Below are 8,704 nucleotides of genomic sequence, written 5' to 3' on the forward strand. Positions count from 1 at the left end.
AATAGCATCATCTCTTTTTGTATTTTTATGATTACAAGAATTGAAAATTGGGTAGAGTTATTACTTATTATTAGCCTAACAAGGATAGAACCATTATAATTTTTAGGTGAAACAACAGCTTAATAAACAACACATTGGGTAAAACAGAGACTTAAACTTTGGATTTAAATTCTGGTAGTATATTTTATATAATAATTCATAACACAAATAGTTGGTAATACACGGGCAAAAGTTATAATTACACCTAACCACCATTGGGACTTTACAGTTTTTTATTACGAAGTACTCTGTGTTTCTACAGACTCTTAGTGGTTCCATACAGTCTCTTCTAAGATTGATTGAAACTTGGGAACAGACTCCCGTCACTGCCCTTGGGACCATGTAAAAGGTTTACGAAATGTCTGCACAGGGGATAGTACTCTCACAAGGTTCCCTTTCCATTACCCTTGTCATGTCTGAGATCTCACTATTGGCTTCTAATATATGTATTTTTCTTCGCCCACATTTCCTTCCCTTCAGAACTCCAGTATTAATGGAAATATCATTTGAAATTCTCATGTAGTTATAACAAAGGGAAGGTGGAACCCTAGGAAATTAGGAATACTGCAGGGTAGGTGTTTGTGAGCCTTGGTCAATTATTTCATTTAAGAGCTCCTTGTGCTGTAAGTTTCAAAATGGGATATTGCCTCAATGTGGGAGGTTATTCTCCCCAATGTGAAGAACCTCCATCATCTGACATAGATCCTGCATTTATGAATACCCATGGCAACAAAGAGTTGTGGCAATGGTGGTCGTGTTGGATCAGAGCACATAAGGGTTTCCTATGGGTAGATATGGGTAAGGAAGAGTTTGGCATGGGGTGTGGCAAAGATTAGCTGGAGGCATTTGTTCTGGAAGCTCAGAGCCAAGTTGAGAAACAAGATATCTACAACAAGGCCATCTCATGGATTCAAATATGATGCTGGAAGCTATGCTCTGAACTTTGATGATGGGTGTTGGTAGGAACTGCATGAGCATTGCTTGGCCTGCAAATATCATGCAAATGCAGTGCACCCAATAGTACTTGACACATGCAATCCCCTCTTTGTCGAGAATGAATCTGATCAAATTATTGAAGACCCCATCACCATGATCATCATTTCTGTGACTCCAAACCTTGACGCTCGACCTCTATTTCAAGAAGCCGGCATAAACAACACTATTCCTTAAGCAAAACCCGTGAAGGGTAAGGTATAGGCACCGTTATATGTCAAGTCCCTAAGCTATCAACTACCTCTGATTGGTATCATTCTTGGATAGACTTTAGAGGGGGATGGTGTATTTTGTTTGGTCAAATTCACCTCAAATGTTGGAGGTTTCCTTTAGAAAAGGTGAAGGGAAAGGTATAGGCACCCCTATATGTCAAGTCCCCAAGCTGTCAACTACCTCTGATTGGTATCATTCTTGGATAGACTTTAGAGGGGGGTGGTGTATTTTGTTTGGTCAAAGTCACCTCAAATGTTGGAGGTTGCCTTTAGAAAATGTGAAAAAATTATGAGAAGGGGATGGATATTTATAGTGAACTCAGGTTGGGAGGTTTCCTGGGAGTTCTTAAAGAGTTTGATGCCAAAACAACTCCACTACGAATGTTGGTCAAAGCATGTCAGGCTTCTAGTAGTCTTGAACAGGAAACAATTAAAAAACCTATGATTTGTGGGGTTATCCTGTAAAGCAAGATATATTGAGAAAAGCATTGGGAAGGCCTATGATATCAAGGCCGTTGAATGCTCTCCATGCTCTAAACAAAGGGAAGTCGATGATATTTTTTTCCTTAATAAAAGATGCTTTTCATCCCGAAAAATTGACATAGTTTTGATGCTGCAATCACTGATTTCTCAAACAGTATGGTAGCACATGCAGCGGCATATTGATACCCACATTCAAAATATATATTTAGACGTTACAAATACATAGCATGATAAGGCCATAGAATTATGAAACATTGTGACATTGCCATAAATTCAAAACTGATGACCAGAATATTTGAATAGTCACTAAAGATCCAGTATGCTCTCTTCATTTCCTAGTATGGATATTATGAACGAGCACCTCACTACATAAACAATGCACAATGTGTTCATTTTGTATATGACTTACAGGGTAACAATATGGAATGCTTATGAAATTGGTCACTATAGCTACTTATATCCTAACATCAATAACTTTCAACACTTCACTCCATAATATCTAGGAGTATGTCCCAACAAATAGTAACAAGCTATCAGTTTAACATTCAACAAAATACTCTCATTTTCCCAAGGCTTGATCCATGTGAGGTTGCATGGCAAACCCTGCTTGCACTGATTGATGTTTTTCCATACATACCGCCCACCCTGTGTATTGAATATAAATAATAAAAACATGCAAGTCCTAGATCAATAATGTTACAAGAGGCAACTTCTATAGTAAACACATGAAATAACTCATTTACAGATTATCCAAAGCTGGATCAAAGCCTTCGTTATTGAGTTCTCTATATTCGCGGGACTTAACATAACACACAAAAAAGTAGTGAACAAGGAAATCTACGCTGGATCAAAGCCTTTGTTCTTGAGTTCTCTGTATTCATGGCACAAAGCATAGCACACACAAAAAATTAGTGAACAAGGAAATATTGACAGTAAGAATAAAAACTTGTAAACAAACATAAATTCATGTTGCGTGAAATTCAAAAATAATGAGGAAAGCCTAAATGTACCACAGTGCCATTAGAAGTATGTAGTGAAAACCTTAGCATATGAATATAAAACCATTGAACAATCACAGGTGCCTTTGACTTTGCTTGATTCTGTCTGGTATGGAGCAACACGAAAAGAGGCCACTGCACACAAATGAGACCCTTCACGATTCCCAAAGGCCCAATTAGCTGTCACATGAGCAGAAATGGAAGTTCGGTGATTTTTCAAGGGAGTGGATCCCTAAAAATGAATACACGGAAAAAGTTATAATTACAGGTGACCACCATTGGGACTTTACAGTTTTTATTACGAAGTACTCTGTGTTTCTGCAAAGAATTCATAACTGTTTTTTGGTGATCGAATGGTTCAACGTTTCTCAATCGTCTAACATATAATCTTAGGGTGCATAAGGATGGCAGGTAGGCAAGAAGGGGAGTTGATTTCAAAGAGGAAACCCTTACGATGTAATTAAAACATTTCTAAAGTGAAAATATAAGTAGCTTTGTTATTATTTTTGTAATTTCTAAACCTTTAAACCTTAAAGGTAAGGTAAATTCTTAGAGGTAAATTTTGTAAGTTCTAAACTTATGGATTTGGCTTGGTTGAAAGTTCTAAACCTCTAAGAATTTACTCATATTTTCTTAAACCACCCAATTCTCTTTGCATACATGAATCCTATGAGTTATAAAATCAACAATTCAAAGCAACAATGCTCATTGCTTCTCTAACATAAGGGAACTTCCTAGTACAAATAGAATTTGTAAATGAGTTTGCAATATTCTTCAAAATGTCAACCTTCACTAACAAAACCATATTGTCTTAAACCATGTATCACACAAAGTGGTGCTTAAGATCAATATGCTTCAACTTAGAATGATAAGCAAGGATCTTTGCTAGGAATATTTCACACTGAATTTCACAACATAGCTTTACATGTTATTGTATAAACCCAATGCATGGGCACAAGCTCTGTAACCATTATGTTTCCTTACTTCATTGAGATACTTCCATGTATTAAACTTTTGTAGTCATGAGTGAAACTACACTTTGTCTCTTTCTCATCAAACTAATTGCTCGTATAAGGGCCTATGCATGGAGTTAGGTTACACTTTTTGGCAAAGCAAGGGTATGTTTTGGTGAAAAAAATGGAGCTCGATCGAGCCATTGTAAGCATTCAAGAAGTAATTTTTAAGCACTCAATAGAACTGCTTGAGGGCTTAAACGTAGATCGATCGAACATTTAATCAAACCCTCGATTGAGATCCTTGTCCATAGCATTTAACATCAATGCCATTAATAAATTTTGGTGCACACTTACTTTTTAAATGGCTCAATCAAGCTATTAGTTAATCACATTCACGACTCAATCAAGGTTTTCGTTAACCCTTGATCGAGCTATTTGAATTTAGAACTCAAGAACTATACTGAGCATTTTAAGTACTCGATCGAGCTATTGAGGTCCTAAAAATCACAATTTTAGCACCCCTTTTGCAGATTTCTCTGCAACACCATTTTGTACCGTAGCGGATTTAGGGAAAAATTTGTCCTTAAGTGGTGGAGTTGATCATGTTGGATTCGTGAAAGAATCATATTTCCAATGTCATATGAGTTTGACACTTTCGAATTCATATGATATTTTTCATCTAATTTCTTTTAAACATAATGCTTGAATTTTTTTGGATAGTTTCAAAGGTGTTGAATAACATAAATTATACACAATGATTTTTATTTTTTTAAATACCACTATCTTCGCTTATGAGTCATATTCAAAAGGGTAATCTTGGTTTTTCGATATTTTTAAATAGTCGATAAAAATCTTACGCAAACATGTGTCTGCAAAATGAAATTGAATTATTACTTTTCCAACTTTAAAAAATAATAAAAAAATTTAATTTTGCAAAAAAAAAAAAAAATATGAAAAAATTAGTTTATCCTTGTAGATCATGCTCATATATATATATATATATATATATATTAGAGTAATTATACTATGAAAGCACACGCATACCTTTTAAGATGTGCGAAAATTTGCAAGGACAAGCATTTCATTTAATGGAAAATTGACAGATTATATGACACAATTTTTATTTATTTATTTATTTTATTTATTATTATTATAATATATTTAATATATATATATATATATATATATTTTTCGCAAAAATATCATTAAGAAAACAACATAATTCTTTGAATCAAAATTCACAATGCTAATATGAATTTTGAGGGCTTCATTTGATAAAAAATAAAAAATAAAATTGAAATTTCATTGCCACATTTGGCCCAAAAGTGTAACCCGTCTTTATGTATTCACCCATAAAAAGGTTAAACATGTAACCACTTGTAGATCTTCTATGATCTAGATCTCCAACCTAATGCACATTAAGAAAACCATGTACATCTAACACTCTGTCTAGTGTAGGTAGTCATCTTGGGTTATCGTTCATCCTCAACCCTCAATTAGTGATAAGGTTTTGGAACCTCTAGAATCTTTTTGAAATTTCACATGTGCAACATATGACAAAAATCTCCACCAAAAAAGCTCAAGTGTTGCACTTGTAATAACATAAGTTTCATGCCAAATTACACCTTATAAACACTTGTGGACTTGTTTGCAACCTCAATGTGGAAGGTGAGGATGGATATTAGTTAGTCATAGCACCAATACCAAGGAACTACTTACATTGATCTAGCTTGTATTATTATCTGCCACAATGTACATATGAACCACATAAGAAGCATATGAATTAAGAGCCCAACAAAGGGTAGTCCAACACACATTAACAACCTTATGTTAGTAGGGTACTAGGAAACAAGTTCTCCAACAAAAGTCTCAAGAGTACATCAGTGAGCACTATTTTTGTGCCAACTTTCCCCTTATACTTCTAATAGGATACTCCAAATTCTACCCATTGGCATGAGTTTCGTACCAACTTGCACCTTATACACCATCTCATAGATATCAATGACAACAACGTGTAACAAAAGACAAATATTTTATAGATGTAGAAACAAAGCCAAACAACACCACTCAAAATGACCAAGTCAATTTGTTTTATTATCTACAACAACATACACGCATAAAATATATAAAGAAAAATGAGAAAGGAACTAGGTTGATCCTAGGTTGAGGTCAACCCATTTATTGTATGAAAGAAGAATGATCAACCCATAGTGGGATGTTATCACAAAGATTTCATGAGCTCGGTTGCCTCAGGTAGCTCAATTAGTGATTGCCATGTTTTGAAGTATTATCTAAACCATGAGATTCAAGGTTGAAGTCTCTATGAATCAAGCCAACACCAACAATAATAATAAACAAGATTATATTAATCGTTGGCTTGTTAGGGCCTGACCCAGGTTCAGAGTTAATTAGCCAAACAAATCCCGGTACTATTGGCCCTTTCGGCAACAGTCTGCGAAGCGTGGACTAAGGTCTCACTCGAAGTAGTATGGGAGGGTGCTAGAACCAATTTTCCGCACCCTAGAGATGTATGATGAGTTCAACTGGTCTGTGGTTTGGCCTTGCGCGCAGGTTGCCTCGCACACTTTCCCGTACCTCGCAACCTGATATACTGCCTTCGCACAGCCCTACCCAAGGGCTAAACGATGCGCTCTACGTTATTACCCAAGATCTTACTTGTATTTCAATGTAGGCAATTAGCTTTGTCTGCTTGAGTGCTTTAAGTTATACTTAACAATGTAAACCATTCATACAAATGCACGCAATAAATAAACAATATATTTGTAAATTATATCAATCATTCATTAACCCAAGAATAGATACACAAAATTATAACAAAACTTCTCTTTATTACTTCCTTCCTCGGTTACGGACTCAACTCTGCCCTGCGCACTTAGCTGCGGACGACTAGGCCTTTGTGCACTCAGCTACAGAGCCTTTCTCCTACTCTACGACCCAAAGACACACTTCAACCTGTGACTCAATCCCTTTGACTTCTCATGACCCTATTCTCTTCTCTTAAATTAGATCCCTTCAACACTTAAAGCCTCGCTCTATTTATACAATCCCATGGTCTACATGGGTAGGTCTATCCAGCCGACATTACATTACAAAACTAGGGCAGACAACCTTACGACTCTATCATACTTTCGCGCCCCGGTGCCCTCAATTTGCAGAGCACTACAACAAGATTCGGTCAAAACTTTGGCTTTAAGCCCCAAAACATCCCTTGGGGGCATTCCATGCCCAACATGCCCCCAACACAAACATCATGACTTACCCTCGAGTCACTCTGTCGGCGCGGCTATCTTTGTGCGGAGTCCTGCCAACTGTTCTTGAACTGCATGGAGGTCAGTAGCGCACTGCGCTGTTGCATGCTGGATCTGTTTCATACGCTATTTCGAGGCCTCTGTGTCAGGAGTGCTTCTCTGCATCAATGTGTGCATCCCCTGCATGTGTGCGATCTTGCCTTCGATTTCTGTCGTGATAGTGAAGGCCTTCTTGATCCAAGGTTGCATGCATTATTTTAGGACTGCTTCCTTATGTCGTGCCACATCCTCCTGTTCTTTCAGTGCCTTGGCCTACTGCATCCTCACAAGCCTCTGAGTGATGACCACCATTTGCGTTGTTCCTCAGACGCTGTCATACTGCTGTTGGAGTTCGTGCGCCTCTGTCTCTAAGCACTGGATGTTGGGGTCCTCCTGCAGAGTTGTGAGGACCTCAAGTGATTATTCTAACATGTTTGTGCAGTCTCGCACTGCACCTCCAATTTCCTACAATCCTGTTGTGATAGCTCTAGCGCGTGTTCTCTAACTTCTAGGGCAGTGGATGGTTGTGCCTTTAACTGCAGCTCAACGATCTGAAGGTTCAACTCCAACTAAACCTTTGTCGTTTCTTCCTTTGCCTTGCAAACCCATGTTGTTAACCTATGGATCTGTGCCTCTGCTGGTATGTCTACTGGGATGGCCAGCTCTAGGACACTTTGGCAAGCGTCATCTATCACCTATACCAGTTGTTGATTCTGTGACACCAATTCATCATGCTGCAAGCTTAGTTGTTCCATATATATTTTCTACTCACTAAGAACTTGGAGCATGTGACTCTCACTAGCTCGCAGCTCTGCAGTTATCCCATCCTACAACCCATATAAGGTCTCGCGTAGGAGTGAAACTAGGTTGATACCGATACCTTTCAGCGTGCTAACCGAAGGCCTATCAGCCTCATTTGATGGCACTAGTGCTCCTTCCGGTAGCATTATGGTGTTTGTCATCCGTGCATGCAACATCTGCTCTGCTGCTGTTGAGCCAACTGCAAGGCTGGTTGAGAGGGTACCAACCTAAGGAGGTCACACCTATAATTCCTGCAGTTGCGCTCTAAGGGCCTCCAACACAATCTGGTTCTCCTATATGAAATCTTTGAGAGCCTCAGAGGTGACATCGCACACTATCTCTCCGATGTCATGTAGATCACCCTCGGTTAAGGTGATTGGGTCAATGGACAATTTCGAAGCCTTGATCTTCTTCCGCAACCCTGCCCGCTCTGTTGGGTACTGGTGCTTCAACTGCATTGACGCGGTTTGTGTGTCCACGCCTCCCTCTTCGGTCTTACTTCATCTTCTTCCCTCCCCTGTGTCGTTTGGTCCTTACCTGTCTTCGCAGCTGCTGCCTCCTGTGCTTCTATGGCTGCTACGACCTTCTCTTGTTTGGCCGCTCTCTATGTCGTGTCTCGCGCTGCCCACACTTCTGCTGCCACTGCATCCTTTCTTTCTTTTTTCAGCCAACTATGCGATGTGCAGCTTGGCCTCGTCTTTCTTTCATTGCGCCATCGATTTTTCGATCTCTGCGATTTCTGGGGATGCCACTCCGACACAATGCCTCTAAGACATTGAAAATGGCATCGTCGGTGGCTACAAATGGTAACTTTGTCCTAATGTTTCGTCGGTCCTTCCGCACCCTGATATATATGTTATGTATGTCTGCCTTTAAATTCTATGAACTCTACAGGTTGTTGTAAACCATGGGTG

Source organism: Pinus tabuliformis, chromosome X, assembly GCF_031772625.1.
Source record: "Pinus tabuliformis cultivar Carrire ecotype Pingquan chromosome X, CPIR1, whole genome shotgun sequence".
NCBI lineage: Eukaryota > Viridiplantae > Streptophyta > Pinopsida > Pinales > Pinaceae > Pinus > Pinus tabuliformis.